General features: G+C 40.7%; 1 protein-coding gene across 3 annotated transcripts in view; it reads right to left on the reverse strand.

Moving 5' to 3' along the window:
- THRB (thyroid hormone receptor beta) overlaps window positions 1–22,222 on the reverse strand; it is a 107,033-nt gene that overhangs the window by 55,980 nt on the left and 28,831 nt on the right. The window contains exon 1 of one of the 3 annotated variants that reach the window (XM_032182004.1): window positions 18,806–18,829. The exons of 1 other annotated variant lie outside the window; for it this stretch is intronic. The gene's annotated coding sequence lies outside the window, so the exon portion shown is untranslated. Of the gene's footprint in view, window positions 1–12,051; window positions 12,081–18,805; window positions 18,830–22,222 lie in introns of those variants that run through there. One more of the 3 variants, XM_032182005.1, reaches the window with a different exon arrangement.

Here is a 22,222-nt window from a genome sequence, read left to right on the forward strand (position 1 = left end):
ACAAAAACAAAATTTGTCAATGCATCATATATGTGCAGTGCCTAAAACAAAAACAAAACAAAACAAATCAGTGAAGGAGAAACAAATATATTCCAAACTAGAAATGTCACTCTCCTGGATGGAGATAAGCATTACCCTAAAGATTGGTACTGGCATTTGTCTGAGCTATTTTCAGGGGTTCAGATATGAACAGCAGAATTAATGCAGCTTTAGGCTTTCTGCTTTTTCTTAACCAGAGCTTTAGAGGTTCCCCACTTGGTTTCAAAAAGAAATTCTTAATAATGAAAAATCGTTGCCTATATTGCAGTCCTTGAGTTACAGGCTGCAAATATAGAGAAGTTTGCAGAAACCCTTGGAAAAGAAAACAAGAGATGCGGTTACAGCTATGGATTTAGGCTCATGAGTTTTGCATGTTGCGTGACTTGATGAGTTTCCAAACCTGAATCTATTCGTCCTAAAAACTGATAGCCAAATTGCAAAACCATCAAATTCTGAAATGTTCAGCAAAGATTCCAGACCTGAAATGCATAACTTAAATTCAATTATAACTGGGGAAAAAATATAAAGACGCTTATTTTCAACAAAATTAAGGTAACGGATGCAAACAAGAAGTCAGATGTTTTTTGAAATGCATATCCCTAATCAATTGTAGGGAGATACAGATGAGCTAAAAATCTGCTCAGATTGTTTCCCAGTTTCTCAAGTCAAATGGGTGGTCCCGGAGTGTTCATCTACCACTGAAGAAGCAGCTCAAAAGAAAAGTGCGTTAAAAAGAAGTTGGAAGAATGTTATGCACCCAAAGAGGACAGCACCTTTCTGGATGTGAACGTGCAGGCCTTATGTCAAGCAGTAGGGCAGCACAAGGGAAAAGAGGAGATACAAAGAAGCATCAATTACAGAAGAGGAAGGACAGACAAGTACAGTTAAATGATTATGGGACTGGACTGACATATATCAGTTCAGAGTTAACTATGGCTTGGCCAAGTGACAGGAAAGCGAGCACATGATGACCATGTTCAAAAGACAACATGGGATGATGGAAGAATGTGACTTATGGGAAATTCAGTTAAATTATGCTAATGGTTACTGGTGGACATGTAATTAGGTTAGAGGGCAGCTATATTTAAAAAGTATTCCTGCCTGGTTTTAATTGATATTTTGAAATGGAGAAGCCCATATTGCTATTTCTGAGGTTTACCCAAAAGCTTATTTTTCAAAAGAAAAATTCAATGACTTCAGTAACAATTAGGCTCAAGTTGGAGAAACCTTTCTGCAAACATTCCCTCTGAAATTTCAAAATACAAAACACATGTTTTATACATACATAAATATATTTTATAATTATTATAGATAAATAAAGAGTTTCAAGTTACCTGGCAATAAGCTGGTGGTCATAAAATATGAATGTATTAAAACTATCTAAATGCCCATTTGCTTATGGTTTTGGGCAGATGGGAGTCATGGAGAGAAAGAATGATACTTGCGAAAATGAAGTAAAAGCTCTTATTTTGCTGATTTTAACAGAAAATTGCTTTCACCCTCTCTAGCAGGGTGCAGCATTGCATGAAGTTAACTGGATTTCAGCTGAGGATTTTCACAGGTCAGAAGTTACCCTGTTCAAAGTCCTATCCCTTTTTAGCCTCACTTTCTGAGAACAAACACATTATGGCATATTTCCAACTAAATAATTCACTCATTTAATTTAGGCAGAGTTTTCCTAAGAGGCGTGCTCTAATCTCAACCACTCTTCAAACTGTTTTTCCTGACCTCATTGGGACCCAGTACGCATAGCAGAGAGGACTACTACTACTATTGCTACTTCATCTCTTCATCTCTGAAAAGGCATATATCTTAGCACAACGTAGAAGCGTTATGGATACAAGCCTACTTTTGGGTGCAGACTGGAAACAAACCACACAGCCCCAGTGTTAACAATGGCCTTTCAGTATGTCTGATAAAACAGTGATTTTTTAAACCTATCTTCTTGTTTGCTGCCTCATTTGCAGCTAACAATAGCAGAATCAGTCCCAGAAATTAAAAGAAAAAGTTTAATCGCTGATGATTTCGCTATCTCTCCCAAGCAAAGAACAAAAGTCCACAACCTTTTAACCTTTTCCATCCTATTTGCTAATTACTTATTTTGTAATTAACCCATTATGCATCTGTCATTGTATTTTAAATTAAATCACTTTAATTGCTAGTAAGTAGGATCTATTTAGCTCTTGGTATGGTTGCATGGGGTCATGAATGTAGAGCTGCTGAAACACAGTTACAGGTGGCTCTCTGAAAAACTGCTGAAGTTGCTTAAGATAAAGACGAGTTAAGCTGCTTTCCTTAGTTGATTTAACGTCCAATGGCACATTTGCGATGGAGAAAAGTCTACTGCAAATATCAGGGGGCATTTTTTTTTACTCCTTGTATACGTACATCGCATTGGGCACTATTTTGTTTCTTGAGGGATAAAAAGGAAAACACAATTAATTATAACTTTTTCAGTATTTAGGTCCTCACATAAGAAGAAAGGAACTAAAGAGTGCGTGGTATATGTTTTAGAGAATGGCAATATGAATTGGCAAGGTCAGTCTTCCTTTTAATACCACATAAAATTAAGAATCTAGTACTGATACCTTGGAAGTGAGAACGTGTTCCCAGCAAGAACAAGTCCACACCTTTGCTAAGTTACCTAAACATAACTACGGGTTACCTCCATGGGCAGCACACCTGGGGGTCTCACCTTGTCATGAAACAGGAAGGCAAAGTGGTGACTTTAAAACTCATAATGAGGAGCCTTTGGATAGCCTTCAAGGACATCACAGCCTGTCAGCAAGAAGCCATCAAAAGCTCAATAAATAGTTAAACTTGTGCAGAGCTGAATGATGACATCAGAAAGCTTACATTTGATTAGGAGAGAGGAATAGGGGCAAAGATGCAGCCATGGAATTAAATTATGACTCAGATGTTCCTGATAGCTGTATTCTGAATATGCTTTGCATTATATGACCCATCTTGAAATGATGGGGATCTGAGCAGGCATGCTAGAAGCTCGGACTGATAGAGAAAACCAAATTACCGGAAGATAATGACTTAGGAAGTGGACAGCTCTGAGGGCAGCCTGTGCGTCAGTGCGCTAAGGCAGTCTCACACTGGACACAACCCCAAAACAGGCCCAAGCCTCCAGGAGAGTAGCAGGGAAAGAATGAGGAGGGAGCAATTCAGTTGTAAAGCCTTACTCTTCGCCCCTTACTATGCTTGAGGTTTGAGGTGGACATTTTCAGTTCTTCTGCTCTGCCAGCCATTGGCTTGGTACCCTCAAATCTTTCCAGCTTCACCACTGCCTGCATTCATCCCCTATCAGAGGTAATGTATTGGTACCTCGGGTATATATTTATCAAAGCAGTAATGTATGAGCAGACACTTCCCAGAGGACACACCAAAAACTATATGAGGGAAATCTTATCCACCCCCTTCATTAAGCTTATTAAACTCTCAATGTTACACTGCCCTAGTACTTCGTGATGGCTTCGTGATTGAGGTCTCACTAGGGTGTCAGTCTGAGTTTCTCCGCTTTCCTGAGTTAGCAGGGTAGACTACACTTTTCTTTCAAACCACAGTTCCTTTCTCTCCCCTTCCTTCAAGCCTTTTTCTCCTCCTTTCCACGTTACCCTCATCTCTTCTCTCCTTCTGTTCCAGTTCCTTGCTGTGTTTGTACAGATGTGTAGCAGGAAAGATGCACGGTGTGTCTCTGAAGGAAATCAGACCTTTCTGCCCCGTCCCAATACCAAAGGCCAAAGCCACAGCCCCAGTTACTCAATGTTTGTCTACTGCTTGTATGTACCTGTCACTGGAAGAATAAATCCTCGACGAACATAGCTGCTACCAGGGGTGATCACCATTCAGAGAGAGCTCTCTTTTAAAATACCAAACACAAGTGACTTTCAAAGGTTAGCAGGAAGACACTGAATCTGACCTGGAATGAAGGCCCTGGAGCAAGGAGCAATAAAATGGGGTGTGCACCCAGCAGTGCAGCATATTGGACACATTAAAATATTTTAGAGTTTTCTGTTCTAAAGCTCTATATAAACGTATTGCACAAGACATGATGGAAATTGGTACTTTTTCAGTGGATTTCATTCCTGCATTTAGTGTCATCTCTATTTAACTAACACGCAGTATGATTTTAGCCAGGCACTCAGGGACAGCTTTTATGCCTCTTGTCTCAGAAGGAGATGCAGAACGGGATGTCATCTCTGCACTGCTGATAACAGGCTTCTCCTGATTTATCTCAGCAGCATCACGTGGATATTGAAAAGGACAGTGGAAATTCTTGATCCCACAAGTGATATGCCTGATGGGAATTACATAGAATATCTGGAACCATGCCAAAAAAGCACCAGGGACATCCTTTTCCTTTCTGCAGTATACTGAGCAATAAAATATTAAAAAAATGACACACCAAGCTGAATTAAGGATGTAGGCAGCCTCCCGTCCAGTGATGGGAAGGAGCTAATCTATCAGAACAATTTTAGAATTAATCAGTTTCATAAGTATTAATATATGGATCTAATCTACATTCAATGCTATCCAAATTACCTTGTGCTGAAAGAACAAGTTCTGTATAATGAAGAGAAACAAATGAAGCTCAGAGAAAAATAATTAAAGCTGGGAATTGGAGTGGGAATTGGAGTCAGCACTGCTTTGTGTTCTGTGTTGAAAATTTATTCTTACAGTAACCCAGCTTCCTCATCCAAAGGTGGAGATGATAACACTCACCTAAGTTCCAAAAGTACGCCACTGAGATCTACAGATAAGCCATCAGGATTGCTATTATTAATATTGTGTATACTTGGCATGCTATTCCCCCCTCCTTTGTTAAAAAAACAAAACAAACTTCAAAGCAGTTTCACAGATTGCATTTCTGGTCTACTTTGTTTTGGGGATTGTTTTTAAGAATAACTTTTCTGAAGTCTATAATTTATTTACTACATTTGGGCATATCTTTTGCCACTGACTTTAATTCTATTTTACAGCTTATTAGTTTTATGAGATTTTGTTCTCTTTATGATGTGGAAACATGGTAGCACAGTGTTTGAATGAACACCAGTTTTACTAACCAGCCAGATTTAGCAGGCTATTTCTTGTTGTATCCTATAAACACAATGAGCAGCCAATCTGATATTTAATGATGCAAACCATAAGCAGAGGTACTATTCTGTGCCAAGATACAGTATGTGGCAATTGCAAAAGATCATAGTGAAATTTCTTTGGAGAATAAATAAAAAATAAAAAAGAGCATGTAGTTTCTGAGTTGTTCTTTTGTGGGAATCAAAGCCAGGTATCTTTAGAATGAGAAGCAGATAAATAGATTAATTAGAAAGCCCCCAAAGGTATTAACAGAACGAGAGAAAACTTCTTGTCCCTTTAATCTTTGGAAAGTAACTGCAACCAACTGTGCTTTTTATGGGAAAAATTTATAAGAACAGGATTCACAGATTTATTTTCCTGTTCTGCCATCAACCAGCTGTCATTCAGACTTTGGACTGAATGATAAAGCAGTTCAATTTTAAAGGTAAACAAAAAATGTATTAGCTTCTAAGATTATCTTACTTGTATCTTTATTAAGATTCTTCAGTAACTTCATCAAGTTCTTTATAATGACTTAGAATTAGGATTTTCTTTGATTATGCCCTACTCCATTTCACAAACCTTCTTAGTATCTCTTACAAGTTCTTTCTTTCTTTCTTTCTTTCTTTCTTTCTTTCTTTCTTTCTTTCTTTCTTTCTTTCTCTCCCCTCTCCTTGAAAACATCTTTGTGCATCTGTGCTAAGTGAGATTTTTATACCATTAGGATTTTCTGAACAGGCACAAGAACTACAGCTTTATTGTTCATGGAACATATTGAAGTGCTGTCCTTGCTCACACACAGACAATAAAAAGAAACAAGTCTTAAAAATTCAGAATGAAAAAGCAGAGTTCCCAGTAATGACCCGACATACAGTTCTTGAGTGCTTTAAGTTGACAGCACTGGATCATTGAAAATATTTTAGTAATACAGAAATACATTCTCTCCTGAACAAACTGACATCACTATAATCCATCAATTTGCAGGAATTCACAACCACACAGGGCCTTATTTCTCAGCTATTGTGGTCAACAGCTATAGCCAAAATACGTGTCTCTCTTCCAGTCCTCTTTTTTTCACTCATACATCCGTTGACTACATTTTAGGTCTATTTCTTCATTTCAGTTTTATTCATCCTCCCGCTTGTTGTAGTTATGGGCTACAACTCATGAAAACCCTACAGAGATGTAGAAAGAAATACTCTGTTCAATTCTCCAGGACAGATTTAAGCTGTCACTGTCAGCACCAGGATATCTGTCAGTATTAGTCATCCTGCCAGCATTAAGATAATAGAGAAAAGATAAGGGTCTGTTCTACAGCCTACAGAAGCAGAGGGAGTCTTTCTATTGACGTCAGCTATTTTGTACCACGTTCCTCTAGCATGGATTAGGACACAAAGAGTAGCTCCTCGTGCCAAATTCCATACTTACTTCTTCATGTGCACTCAGTTTTATTGAGCAGACTCAATAAAGTCTACTGGGACTGCCATTCCTGCAACCTTTATACAACTTTTACCTTACTTTATGCAGTCTATCTGGGCGAGTAGCCAGGCCTTCATATTTTACAAAGGAAAGCCTTTTCCTCTGCCAGTCTGAGTTTATTCCTTTGCCTCGCTTTTACTTGCTGTACTTCTTTCACCAGGTTCAAAGAGGTTGGTCCTTTGTTGGGTAATGTACCCTTTGGAAGCAGCAAAACTAGCAGCAACGTGGCTTTTTCAAAGTCAGGCCCAAAATATTTGTCCACAGGACTACCTCATTTAGGGACATTACCTCTAGGGACAAAGCTGCCTGCCTGCTGAGCACCATGGCCCAGCTCCTTTTTGACACCTTGCCAAATTGGCTCACGCCTCTGGTTTTCAAGCGAGCTGCTGCCCTCAGCCGCAAATCACGTGGCAGCCAACGATGCTCCAGCCACCGCTCTCTCAGTCCCATTGCCATACGTAAGGTTTCTTTTCTTTCTGATGCTGGAAACAGATGTGGATCCCAACCCACCCCTACCTCCAACATCCACCCCAGGGAAGATGCTGGGCAGGCAGAGCAATGCTGCCCCTGCCCCTTGTGAAGGCACTAGCCAGCTGGGCAGGCTGGAGCAACTACAGATGTGACATGATGTGTATGGTGTCAAACACAAACTGGGTATGCTGCAGTGGTGGTGCCCATGCCAATGCTGACAGCATCAGCCTCTTCCTGACCTCACCAGCCAAAGGAAACACTCTCCCACCACCCTTGTGTCATCTCCCCAAATGGCTGCGGCTAAACTGATGGAGCTGGTGGCACTTTTACATTGGCATAGCTTCATACATATTAGGGACGTTGCCAAGATAATATCACCAGCTAGAAGGGGATGATTATTTTTCTGTGCCTCTACACAACATATGCATGCTGGCAAAATCATCAGAAGTCACTTCACTGCTCGCCTAGTCACAAAGGAGTTAGCGCCTTCAAATTAAATAAGCAGCAGAATGGGTAATGAAATTGAATTGCGCATATTTCTTCACACACACACAAAAAAAAAGCTATGTGAAATTATTGCATTCTTATATTGTAGCATTATATTTTTGTGGCAATAGAGAGTTGGTGAAAAAAGCTGTTTCCTTTCAGATTCTGTTTTTCCACTAGCACTTTTTAAAAATAACCTTTAGATCACTTTCCAGTTAGTTTCATCCAGACACAATTTTCCTTGCAAGTATTACTGTCTTTACATACTGCACAAATTAAAGGAGTACATAACATATTATCCTCAGAGATACACAAAACCAAAGCTCCCCAGCTCAGAACATAGACCACTGATGCTGATCAGTGAAATAACCAAGGCTTAGATTTACAGCAGACAGATACGCTGCTTGATTGCCAGCTAGACTTCTGAATTTTTGCTTCAAAGATGAAGTGAGATACCAGAGAGGAAAAATAATTTGTCTACAAGTGTCAGTATCCTCCAAAATAAAAGGGGCATCCTACAAGAAGAAAAATGGACTTTTTCAGTAAGGGGAAGCCTTAATAAAATCCAGAGACCAGCTTGCCGAAAGAAATCTGACTGGCTCCGCACCAATTCATCCACAGTGGATGTAAACCCAGAAACTTCGCTAAGCAGATCATCTCTTACTCACTGCAGAGTGTTTATGAAAAACAATTCCCTTTCCTCCGACACCGTGACTGAATAGCACCTCCTGCATTTATCTCACATTTGCATTTACAACAGAGGAAAGCAGTACTGAATGCTACAGATCAAAGAGTCGCACAAAGCAGTGGAGCACTGGAGAATCCAGCCACTCCTAAGAGGAATCTTGGATACTGGATATTCACAATTGCCAGCATTTTTTTTTTTTTATTTTGGTTAGCAGCCTACTAGAATATTTAACAATACAATAGATTCTTTTTTAAACATGCACTCATGATGAATATTTTACACATAGTCCACTTTTCAATAGAAGTGAAATTCTGAACCGCTACAGAAAAAGCTCCATTTGCTGGTATTTGTGCATTATTGAAATAGACAATAGTTTGGAAGTTGGTTGTTGGAAGAACAACCTACATGCAGTGTCAAAAAATCACATTTACAAGCTAAATAAAGTAAAACAACCTGCATGCATTTTTTTTTTTTAATTGTTGTATAGGGGAGAAAACTTTCAACATGCAGGTCTAACAACTTTTGTTTCTCATTAGAAACTACTGAATTCCCAAGAGATTTTTAAATCAAAGAAATCAGACAGAAAAAAAAAAATTGTTGCACTGATTTCATTTCAAAAAACCCAACACATTGAATATATGGGTGACTGCCCATCAAAAGATGAGATTTGCAACTGAAACACTCCAACTCTGCAAAAAGTAAAAACTGACAAGCAGTCTGATCCTGAATCACAGCCTGATCCTGTTCCCATTTAACTCGAGAGAACTTCTACCCACTGTTTATATTCTTTCACGGAAAAGCAGTGAGAGCTTAAGACAGCAGGCAAGGTAGGCAGCAGCCTGGAGCAGAAAGCTGCCTACACCACCCAGGAGAAGATGGAGTGCGGCGCTCATTTGCAATTCCATAACCCTTACTAGCACACCGTCTCGCAACTCAAATGCACTCAAAGGCCTGGCCTTCATCTGAAATTTTACAAGGATTTGAGCACATATCAATGACAAGTCTCAGCTGTTCTGGAATTGGATAGCTGATTTCTGCAATACACTTAAATTTTTTTTTTAATACCACGTACTGCACCCCTTGAAGAAATCAATGCTTTTACGTATTCACCAAATAATCCCTCACTCAGTGCTAGGGATTATTTGTTTCTCTCTGTGTTCTTTTACAGGTTATGGATATTTTGTTTTGTTCTGTTTTTTAAATCCATGTAAAACAAGTCTAGGTTGATGTCTGTACCATGCTTCACAGACTTCTCCCAGCAGAGACTGACATTTTTCTAGCTGCGGGGTTAGGGAATATTTAAATATTTTGTATAAAAAGAACAATTTCAGCTGGGATCTCAAGGGACCCTGCCATGGACAATGCTACCTGCCTACCAAGGAGGTGCAAAGCCAGAGTTCCCATCAGAAAAAAGACGAGGGACTGGAATAGGAAGAGTCTCAGTGCTGCCCCCCAGCCCGCTGCACAGGGAATATACTTCTGGATTTGGGAGATGGGCACTGATCTGATTTGGCTGGCCCCATAATCAAGGTTGTGGATCAATGAATCACAGAATTGTAGGGATTGGAAGGGCCCTCAAGAGATCATCGGGTCCAACCCCAAAATGTATGTGGATGTGAATCCTGACATGCAGATGGTGTGATGTCCAGCCAAATTCACTAGCCGTAGGGTTCGACTTGGCTCCACTTCTTCCCAGTGAAGAAGTGGATTTCTTACTATGGGCAGTTGGACTGGGTCCACGTGTAAGTGCCGTAAACTAACCTTCAGACTCTGAAAAACAGGCATCAGAAAGCAAAGCCTTCAAGCATTTGCCTACAAAGGACTCCTGCACTGTACTGAGCATTTTGTGCTCCATAGGCACTGGTTTCTCCATTAAAGAAATAAAGCTTATTTCAGTTTGTTAGTCCTCTTTCATTCATCCTTCATACCAACTCCTAAAATTTTATCTTTCTGGTCTTCCGTAAGAGTCAGGAAATATAAAGAAAGCAGTGGGTGTTTTAAAGCACTTTAGTTGCCAAAGTATGACTTGAATAGTTATAATATGTGATTCAGCTCAAATGAGACTCCCTCTGTCCTCAGCATTTAAAGATTATACTTTTTTTACAGCTGTTTGTATTGCCAAATCCCAAACTTCAAATGAAGATCTGGCATTAGCACATTCTTAATCAGAAACCATAGCAAATGTCATCAGCTTTCCAAAGAATGGCACATAGAAAACAAATGTCACCAATAAGGAGGAAGATTTAAGAGGAATCCACTGATCAGAAAACATCAGAATTAGCACTAATTCAGGGTTTTTACACAATAATATTTTTTGGTTAAGAGAAATAACAGGATGGCTTAAAGATGTCACAGAAGTACTGTCAAGGACCCTAACTAAGAAAAAGAGTATCCTTGGATGCTGCCAAGAGAACTGGGAACACTTCTGTTGGGAAGCACATTCTAGTCCGCTTTCCCAAATGGGAATACTTTCCCAAGACAGGGTCAAGCTCTGTCCCCCTCTAGGGTTTCTGTCTTCTAGCAATGGTGAATCCACCATGAATTCCGATATGCAAATACAAACCTTAGATTTTTACATATTTCTATAGGTGCTTGCAATGGATTTTAATTTCAGTACAATGCCACACTACTGAGAATGTGCTAACGTAGTCCTTCTCTATATTGCCATTACAAGTCAGCATGCTGTTAAGGAATACTGGGTTCATTAATCTTGCCAATTCTCTGCACTTTGTCATGTGCTGCTCATTAGGAACCATGGGCAACCAGACTGTCTCAGCTGATCGGCTATAAAAGTTACAGGAGCCTTCCCATCCCTCTGGTAGCCAAGACATAAAGTCTGCCACTATCACAATTCTCTTTAGGAAGGAAAAGCAGCAAGTGCTAATTAAGTAAGGTGCCACAGTAGGCTGTACAGCAAATGCCATTCAGAATGAACATTCAAGTGTGAAGGACAGAAAGCTTGTATTCTCTTTCCAAGAAACATAGCAGAAAGTTAAACACTGAATAGTCTCTCTGAGATTGTACAATTTGCATGTATTTTCCCCCATTAGTGTACAGCAATGAAAAACCTTTAGGCTTTGCTTTAAGAACTTAATCAGGGCTTTCAGTGGAGTCTGGCTGTTTCAACAAGTCTGAAGTTCACCCTCTCAATGCAGACATCACCTCCAACCCAGCAGCAGACTTACATTGTCTGCCCATCCGACACACCAGCAGGATGGGTACCACCATGCATGTAGATTTGAGATTCATGAACAGGATTTGAAAGAAGTGGTTTTGGGGCACAATGATGTCGCAAAGGGCAGAAAAGTTTAAAAAGGTTTTCATCTTATAGGGTTTTATATAAATTCTGATATACTACAGGTTACCTGTTGTGACTACTGTAAATGTATTGCATATGACAAGGGGTACACCTCACCACGTGGGACTAGAAGAGATTTGCTACTTGGAACACGTCTCTCATAAATCCAGTGCCATTTATGCTAGCTTCAAACACCACACCTACCATAAAACAACCTTTTCTATTGCTCATCTCTTTCTTTAGTTAGAGCGTCTTTCCCCAACATAGAGCTCTCCTATTGCAAATTCAGCTCTTGGTGTGTGTCCTGCCACATCCACAAACAGTGCTGGCTTCCCCTCTCCTTCACAGCTATCCTTTAGGCATTTCTATAGAAATGGTATCAAGGCCTTCCCAATCATCCTTTTGCAAAACTAAGCAGCTGTGCTTTACTAACTTGTCGCTCAGAACTCCAGCTTGCTAAGCCTTTAATATTTCTTGTTACTCCCATCTAGACTCTCCTTTTGCTCACCAGGTACTCCAGCTGGGACCTCAGCGGGACAACATCGTGATGTGTAAGTCTTTCAGTCATTACTTAATGCGTTCTACACATCAACTATTCTGGATGCTTTCCTTTGGAGTAAGTCTGCTTTCTTCAGTTCAAATTAAACTATGCTGAGATCACTCTGAAAGAAGAATAAAAGTGCCCAGTTACGTAGTACATCTGGAGTAGCTACTCTGCCTCAAGTTTTTATCTGATATTTTTCCAAATTAATTTCTGGTTGTACTCCTTGAACTTATGCATTCCCGCGTTTTAGACGTGGTGTCTAGACCTATACTGTGTACGATGGTTAAACTTTCAGACAGTTTAGTGTTTAGTGACAAAGAATGTCAGTATTTCAGAAAAATAAGACCTAGCTTTGGACCATTTTTTCAACTACCTGGAAGACAAGTGTCCCATTTTTATTATTGTAACAGATTAGATGTCATTATTTTTCACATAAGAATATATCTAAGTGAAGTCCTAAATGTTACTTTATGGGAATAATCAAGACATCACAGCACCAGTTTTCATTCACAGCATTTTAAAGGTCACTGTGCAAATGTAATATGCTAAAAATGGATCTGCTCCGAGTAACGCCCAATCAAGTTAATGAAACTAGATACTGAAGACAAAGTTTATCTTTTTGTTTTACCTCTGATATTTCAAATTTGTTCTACAGACTAAGGCTTGATTCAAAATGTCAGAGAAAAATGAGAAATTAAGTAATGCAGAAATAACATTTTCTTTCATCACGCACAACCTATTTATACAGTTGCAGTCCTTGCACCACTTTTGCCATGAAAAACATTACATTGATTATCACAGTTCATTCTGCTTTTCTTCAACTACAGTCTTATTCTATTTCAATTTGAGCAAATGCAATTTGTAAAATTACTTACTGCTTCTCTATATATTAAGTGAACATTAAAACAACATTATCATAACCTATCCTCTTTTGTATCAGGCATACAGTAATCTTTTAAGCTATTTAAATGCAACTACAGGATTCTGAAGACCAGTTCAGTCAGTATAATGTGTAGCCTTTTGTGGGTAACTGTAGTAGGTTTACGTGGCAAGGTTTTGGTAGCAGGGAGCCATAGGGGTGGTTTCTGTGAGAAAGATCTAGAAGCTGCCCCATGTTTGGGAAGGGCCCCATTGTTTTCCAGATCCGAGCCAATAAGCGATGTTGTTTTGCGCCTCTGTGAGAGCATATTTAAGACAGGGAAAAAACGCTGCGCCACAGCAGCCGGGAGAGTCAAGGGAGTGGGAGAACAGCCTTGCACCAAGGTCAGTGTAGAAGGAGGGGGAGAGGTGCTCCAGGCGCCGGAGCAGAAGTCCCCTGCGGCCTGTGGTGAGGACCATGGTGAAGCAGGATGTCCCCCTGCAGCCCATGGAGTACCACGGTGGAGCAGGGTTCCACGCTGCAGCCCGTGGAGGAGACCACGGTGGAGGAGGTGGCCCTGCACCGACGGAGGCTGCCGCCTGTGGAAGACCCCTGCCGGAGCAGATTCCGGACCGGACCTGTAGCCCGTGGAGAGGAGACCACGCAGGAGCAGGTGATCTGGCAGGAGCTGCTGCCCGTAGGGGAGCCAGGTTGGAGCAGTTTTCTCCTGAGGGATGGACCCCGTGGTACGGACCCATATCTGGAGCAGTTCTGGAAGAGCTGCTGCCTGTGGGAAGCCCACGCCGGATCAGTTCATCAAGGACTGCATCCCGTGGGTGGGACCCCACAGCACAGGGGACGAGAGTGACCGAGAAGGAGCGGCAGAGAAGAAGTGCTGTAGACTGACCATAACCCCCATTCCCCGTTCCCCTGCGCCGCTCGGGGGGAGGAGGTGGAAAAGGGTGGATGGGGGGGGAAGGTGCTTTTGTTTTTTTTTTTTCCTTTGTTTTCTCACTTCTCTCGCTTGTTAGTTGTAGGCAATAAATCTTACTATCTCCTTATGCCGAGTCTGTTTTGCCCGTTACAATAATTATTGCGTGATTTTCTCGTCCTTATCTCAATCCTTGAGCCCTTTTCACATATTTTCTCCCCATTCCTCTTTGAGGAGGGGGAGTGAGAGAGCGGCTGTGGTGGAGCTCGGCTGCCCACTCGAGCGGAACCACGACAGTAACACAAAGAATTTTTCAATTTTGTTGTTAGAAATAGGGTATTTTAAACATCATATAAAACATAAAATTGTAAATGAAATGATCCAAAGACCCAGTGACTTCATAAACTCATGATTAGAGTATTTTTCTTCCATTAAACACTTAAAATCTTCAGCTGGATGGGGAGGGAAAAGGGGAAATCATTAAGTGCAGCATGCTTACCACACTTACCATGCAAGTTTGAAGCTAGAACAATGGAGACATATACAGAATATGTACCAGCTGCTGTACCTGCAAGTATCTTTGGCATAGTAGTTAGTTTTACGTGTCTGTGCTTAATACCTACAGTCACAAGTTCTGCTGGGTTATACTGCTCAGTTAAAGGAATAAATACACAATTTGATCGGTATAATGCTTGTGTGCACATACGTCTGAATCCACCCATTCAAGAAGTCCTTTGAGACTACCACATCCTGGCATAAAACATAATGGAAGACACACACGCTACAGCAAAGTACGTATAACTTTCCCCAGCCAAACTATCCATATTTACTAAGCAGGGCTTCTGTTCTGCATAAAGCTATTCACATTTGTAATTCTTTCCAGCATGAGATTTCATACAGATACGGCTACACTGGTTTTATTTTTTCAGATATGTTTTTTCATATTTTTCCCTTGTTAATGTTGTTAACAACAACATTAACTGCTAGATACTCCCATCAAAACATAACAGACTGATAAGCGTTAACATTGGAAAAATAGAAAAGAATAAATTCAGAGTCTACATTAATCCACCCTTCAGTATTACAGGGGTTCTAGATCATACTAGAGCATGATTAATCAATCTATTGATGGAAAATACCATGTTCTGCAAAACCCCTTTCCCAAAGGGCATTCTTTTTAGAGCTGTTATGTGCTCTAACATTACAGGCACAAAAATCCCGTAGGTCAGAAGACAACGATCCCATCCCTTGAATTCAGTCACATATAGAGTGAAACGTGGAGAGCGTGGCATTTTCCTCTAGTTCCTTCCCAAAAATTCCCAATGCTTGTTTTTGACTTCTCATGGACACTCAGTTCTTACTATTTATTAAAAACTAGCACCTTCTGCCTGACTGCTAGCTACTCCACCATGACCATAACTTCTCCATGTAAAAATCTTAACATTTTCTCTCACTGAATTACCTCTGCTGTTTTATTGCTCAGTCACACTGTGAGTTCCCTCTGCAACTCTTCTCATTTGACTCTAGCACTGTCAGCAGGCATTATTAGTTCAGTTTAGCCCCCCTTTTCCATATATCAAACCACCCAGACTCTTGGACAGATGCCTACAGGACTCCATTGGTGACTTCCCTCCATTGTAAAACTTGACCATTTACTCCCCTTTGCTTCCTAACTTTTAACCTGTTATTAATTCAGGGCAGGAGTTTCCCTTTCATCGCACGGCAGCTTTACTTCTTTATGAGCCTTAAAGAAGCCCATTGAAAAGTTCTGGAGATCCAAGTAGATAACTGGATCACATTTTTTCCCCCAAATCACTTATTCCCTTGGAGAACTTGAAAATTGTGACTTCTCCCTGTTAAGCCATGCCGTTTTGCCTGCATGATGGAAAACACAATCCCAGCTTGTAATTGACTCGCTGTTCCCATTCATTGCACTTCACAGCACTGACCTGTAGCTGTGGTTCAGTAACACTCATCATACAGGTCAGTTCTTTATGCACACGTGACAGCGTTTTCTGGCTGCCAGAGAAGAAATGGTTATGATATTTTTTTTTTTGGATTTTTTATAAGAGTATTATCTCCCGTATCCATTTTTTCTTTACTTCTTTCTCCAGTGCAATAAAAACAAATGTAGGACAGGGAGAGAGGAGAAAGCCCTCAATGTGGTGAAGGAAGCTTTCTTGAAATTCATTGCAAAGGAAGTCAATGAGCTTTGCACTATAAGAGTAGCCCAAAATGAAGGCTTCCAAGCTCATGGATGACTTCAAACCTTCACAAGGCAGAGAAGGAAAATGCAATGCCTTAAGGAAAGGAGGCTTATCAGAGTGGCTGTGAGCCGCCCCACCATCACCTTCCCTCTCTGCCTTGTTCCTACTGCCTGCCGGACAGCTTTAACCCAGATTGACATGGACACCAAAGTCTGAAAACCTGACAGTGGTAGACCCCCGGCTATCCAGGCACAACTGAGGAGTTCAGGGTCCTCGGCTCTTGGGGAGCACACCCTATCTGCTGGCTTCAGCAACCACTATGGAGCTGTTTGCCCAGAACATAAGGGGCATCGGGGAACTGCCCCCTGGGTCTAACACAGGCTTATCTTAACCAAGAGATTTTGAATTGAATTTTTCATTCAGAATTGTAATTTTTCCATTTGGAATTTCATCCTAGTGCTCCTACCCAGTTCTGTTACCAGAGATAATAAAAATAAAGGAATAAAGCAATATTGCCACGCTGCATTCGACACTGGAGCTGTAGGTATAGGCTGATGATTTAACACTGCTTTTTTACTGTAATGTCTAAAGAATTTTGGCTGGCTGGTAAAGAGGATAGCAGACAAAGGCCAAAGTACAGTTACTCACACCCTGTTTTATGGTTTGGTTTTTCTCATGTTATGACATGAGATGCAAGAAACACAGCACAAAGGTTTCTATCAGCTAAAACAGAGAAATGCATGATTCCTTACAGAAGGAAAATCCACAGCGATATTCCAACAACTATTACTGACTTTACCTTTTGAGATGGATATGACTATTCAAATATATTCATAAGATACGATATATGCATACACAGAGAAAAACAGAAAAAAGCTTGTCAGTCTAGACAATACTTGCAACATGCTGAAAATAGTTCAGTTGTAGCATACTATAAACAACTTGAATTTCCTTTTAAAAGTGACTATATTGTTACAGTTTCATGTTCATCCAAATAAATTATATACAGATCAGCTAGTACTTACTACAAGGGTGATTTTTTTTCCTACCGTTTTCTAGGGTTAGAATTTTACAAAATAATTCCTATAGATCAATCTTGCTAAAAATACTTGAAAGCAAGGCAGTAAGAGCCATAGCTACTCTTTCTAGAGATGTTTTCCAAGCAAAATCCAGGTTCCAGTTCCCTGTATTCTAATGCTGGCAGTCTGTTATTTTTCCTCTAACTGTCTGACCAAGATCCCAAATCTGAAAAAAAAATAATAGTAAGCTCTAGGAATATTCAGGTCTAGAAATGCATGCTACAAAAAAATACTTTTACCCTAAAATAGACTTCTTTAATTTTAGATGTGTTTTAACAGAAAATAAAGGCAAGGTCAAAACAAATCCAAGCACAAAATTGGATGGGGGAGGAAGGGGGGGCTTTCACAGATTAAACTATTATATACTACACAATTTTGCATAAACCCATAAATAGGTAAGACGGAAAACAAAAACACATGAAAAAGTTGAAAAATGAAACAATGTAGGTTTTAAGAGCTAAGATTAATCAACTCTCATTTCTTTGAAAAAGAGCATTCCAAAAAAGCATCACCAAAATGTGAGTGAGATGCCACAATAAAAAGATGTATTATGTACCAACAAATACTTAGTGTTTGAAGAGGCATCACAAAAACTGCATCAGTCTTGAAATAGGTATTAAATCCCATAGCAGACAATCCTTAGTTTAACTGGGTACAAAGAAAAGTGGTTTAGATGTCAGTTTATCTATATTTAGCTTACAGAAATAGGCATTTGCTTTATTTGTATTTATTTTTTGCTGGTGGTAACAAAACCAGAAGAAATGGGATTTTTTTGTTTAACACAGCGTATCTTTGCTGCGTTAACCTGAAAGAACTTCTCATTCTAAGTCTCAGCTCCACACATAAATATCAGAGGGGCAAATATCACAGATAAAACCGAACCTAGTTTAGTCTTTCTGCCAGGACATATCACAGGCAGGGAGTTAACTTTTGGAGTTAACTTTTCACTTTCCAAGTCACAAAATATCAAGTTTTGTTACATTCTTTGAAATGTTAATATTTAATTCCCTTTTAGCATCCTTTACAACTCTCACCTAATTTGAGGGCAATAGGTTACAGTAACTTTTATTACTGCCCTGGACACTTTTTTTTTTTTTGGTATGCTTTTATGTTGTGCCAAAATTGCCTAAGTGCATATGAATTAGGTGGTTTGGTTTCATTATTTTTTTTTCCTGGTTAAGAATGTGTCTACATTTAAATGAATGATCTTGCCTTCTGCCTGAACGTTCCCCAAGCAGCATTTCTGACCATGTCAGCATCTCGCTATTGTTCCTGTCCATACCCACTGCATCTGTTCCACAGAAGTTACATCCCCCCGCCAGCCCCATAAATCACACCGTGTTTTACGTGCAAGCCCCTGATGGAACTGAAAGCCTCTGACAGACTGTCCCCGACAGCCCATTGAGAAGGTGGCAGCGACGTGACCCAGGCTGGGCACCGCGTCTGCCCTGCTCTGCCTGGCCGGCTCTTGCTCTGGCAGAGGGGAGTCCAACAGATCTCTGCCGCCTTCTGCCTTTCAAAAAGCTTCCTGAATGCCACATCTTGAAAAGCACAAAGAGGAAGCGCACATTTAGGAACGGATCCATTGGCTGCAGCGCAGCCTGCGGAGCAGCAAGAGAGAAAAAGCAGAGAGAGGACTCACCACGATACATCCGCACGTAGGGAGCACGGGTTTGGTAGCAACCCTCAACAGCCTGGAAGCTGATACTCTTTTTCTCTGGTCTTTTCCTTTCTCAGTCCCCCCCACTCCTAATTTCCCCATTTAAGGCAGAAAATAACAAGGCAGAAGACGCCAAGAGACTTTCATGACATAAACAATAAGGCCTTCCTGTGCCAACATTTCCTTTAAAAACACTTGCCAATAAAGCTCCTGGAGGCCAGTGAGAGAAAGAAATGCCGAAACAGCCGTGACATGAACTTGGCATATTTTCTGACTCACTCACTTCCCTTGAGACAATCCCGCCAAGAGAACGTTGAAGGATAATGGGAAAAGAAAATTTCTTCCACAGCGCAGGGCTCCGGCTACCCGTGCTATACAAGAAAACTGCCAATTAACTTTATTTCTGTTTACCTACAGACGCGCTCACGCAGCCACCTCCGCTGGCATGTTTCCTGACTCACACACTTGTGTTTGCACATTCATCTTGCAATCCTGATGTCTGAAAAAGGCGAGGAGGCTTTTTTTTTTTTTCCCCTTTAAATATTGAGAATCCCTCACTTGAAATAATTTCTGAAAAGCAGGGAGAATGATCAATAATGTATAGAGGGAAGTCAAACAGCTGGCTGTTTCAACTATTACATCTAGTTTTCCTTTTCCCTTATCCCTGCTATATCTACCTCTTTAGTGCTATTACAATTTTTAAGTGCCGGGCACACTAGCCAAAAAAACATGAAGGATATCTGTATCTGCAAGATGCTCTATCTGGAATGGAAGTTTTTCAAGATCACTTTTTGTTAATCCATCTCAGTTTGAGTAATATCCCGCTTCGAAAATGCAGTGGCAGGTTAAGGATCAGAAATTGGAGTCCCTTGAGAAACCAGCATCCTGCAGGCACAACCGCACGCTCACTCACTCGCTCCCGGGGTCAGGCTGTCCCTCATCCGAAGTTTCTGTCTCTCTGGGGAGGGAGTGTTTGATTACAGGTCTCAGCGCTGCGATGGGGAGATGCCTCCTCTTCCTCTCACACACATCCAGTTGTGGGGACTGCATGAAGCTCCAGCCGTCCCAGCGCACGGACCTCGCATCCCATCACTGCTCACGCTCGCTCTGTGTGTCTGAGAAGGCAGCCGAGGCTGCCAAGTGCTCCGCACTCGGCTGAGGGTTGTTATTGTTGCTGGGGTTTCTTTGGTTTTGCATTCGACTTCTTAGATTAGCATCAGGGTATCGCATATCAAAATAACCACTAGTGAGGGTTTGCTGGCCTGCTCAGAAGTGAGGGTTCACCATACCTACAGCTGCATAATTTCACTGTAATGTAGTCTGAGATCATACCCCCCTTGTTTTATACTCTCTAATAACTTACTTGCTTGCTGCTCTAGCACTTTGCCTTCCATTGTGCTCAGCCAGCCTCCCGATGATCCTCTAAGAGCCTGCCTACTCTTGAAGACACTCAGCAAATCCATCCAAGCCACCATCCCTCCCAGGCCACCAGAGCTACTCTTCTCATGGCACTGCTTGATCTACCCCTGAAAATCTGCTGATACAGCAACAGCACCTAGTGGTCACAATTTACATTTTTTTTTTTTTTTTGGCATTGCCAGCTAGCATGGCTCTGCTTGCAAAACACTGTAGCATGCTATAATGTATATAATCAACGGTATGATTTATCTACCGGCTCACCTTTACTCCTGCTAAGCACCTTGTCAACACGCGCATGTAGTGCAGGCCTCTTTTTTCTTAACCAATTTTTCTGTCCACTGGCTACACTAACACTGGTTTGTTTTTAGGCTTGTTTTCATCAAAACCTGAGAAAAGAGGTGTTTTTTGTAACGACACCAGGGCGAATCGTCTGTGGTTGGTTGGCAAACTCTGAAATTCAGGGCTGGGACAGAAATATTCAGAAAAGCTGACTTGCTCAAGAAATGAAAGCCCTTCTGACAATCTTCCAGAGAACCCCTGAGGAAAAGGGAGGGAACCAGAGAGACTCAAGGAAAATGGATGGGAGCCCAGCGTGGAGATTCAAGCCAGAGCGGTTCCTGGCCAAGAAGGAAGGCTGGCAAGTAGACAAATACAGGCTTTCATAGGCAGCATTGTAAACAAGACATTAAAAATATTAATCCATTTAGATTTCAAGCACCGAGATGAGATTTACTTAAGAAGCAGAATTATGCTGGTAATGGCTCCTCAAACATTTCAGCTGAATGTCAAAACTTTTGCTCAACTGTATCAAGTGAAAACATAGGGAGCTGTTGACACTACAATATTCAGACAGTCAATCCTATGGCAGAGCTGGAAAAACACAGAGGAAGGCAAAGGAACGCTTCAGCCTTGGGCAGAAACTCAAGCCCTTGCAGGGAAACTGCATTCACAAATTATTTTTACCTTCATTTCTGCACCAAAATAATAAACAGAAGGAGTGAGATAGTTTCTCAAAACCAAATTTCCTTGCAGAAATCTTTTCAAATAAAACACAGATTACCTCTAATAAAATTCTTTGTTTTCAAGTAGTAACTGTTACCTTGAACAGATTGTCTTTCTGTGTGAAGGTTCAAAAAAAAAAAAAAAAGAAAAAAGAAAAAAAAGTATTAGGCGTTCAGTTTATTTGAAGTTTCTTCTTTCCTACTGGAGCCATTATGCATTATGTCTTCCCCTTTCCCATTAGAAGAGGCACACTTACTCTAAATGATTATTTTATTTTATTTTATTTTATTTTATTTTATTTTATTTTTTAAGTCATTGGAAATGCCATCTCCACACAAAGTAAACAGGCATTCAGGACATCTCAGAATCCATGCTGGCTAACAAAGCACAGAAAGCTTGAGACACAGAAGACGTATGTGTTTTTGGTGAACATGGTAAGTGTTAAGTCAGCTCAAGTTGGACATTGCCAGAAGACTCACAGGTCATCTTCTATGCACTGGTTCACAAGCTGGTGGGCAAGCACGTCAGGGGAGGTTACCTGGCACACAGGGTATGAAGTAGTGCCTTAAACCATGAGAAAAACATGGGCTGCAGTCACTGTACAGGATTTGGGAACAGAGTCAGGAATGGGAAGATTCCTTTCACCAGATTAAAGGAAAGACCAGTATTTCTTGAATCAACCAAGCTGTCCCTTCTGTGAGTCCATTTACTGTGCCTCTGCTCAAACAGGTCTTTTTCCCTCTCAGTAGCACCCATGATCATTGTAAAAAGCCAGGCACAGAGTGAGATATCTCAGATCAAAGCACTAGAAGTAGCCTAAAGTAAAGGCTAAAATTCTCCATTATAAGAAGCATTAACTTAGTAACAAGGATAGAACCGCATCCTATCTCTTGTAACCAAGGACATATTATATACCCCTCCAAATTATACTTCTTATCAGGATCCTCAAAAAAAAAAAAAAAAAGATTAAAAAAATAG

The sequence above is a fragment of the Aythya fuligula genome, chromosome 2, assembly GCF_009819795.1.
Source record: "Aythya fuligula isolate bAytFul2 chromosome 2, bAytFul2.pri, whole genome shotgun sequence".
In the NCBI taxonomy this organism is placed as follows: domain Eukaryota; kingdom Metazoa; phylum Chordata; class Aves; order Anseriformes; family Anatidae; genus Aythya; species Aythya fuligula.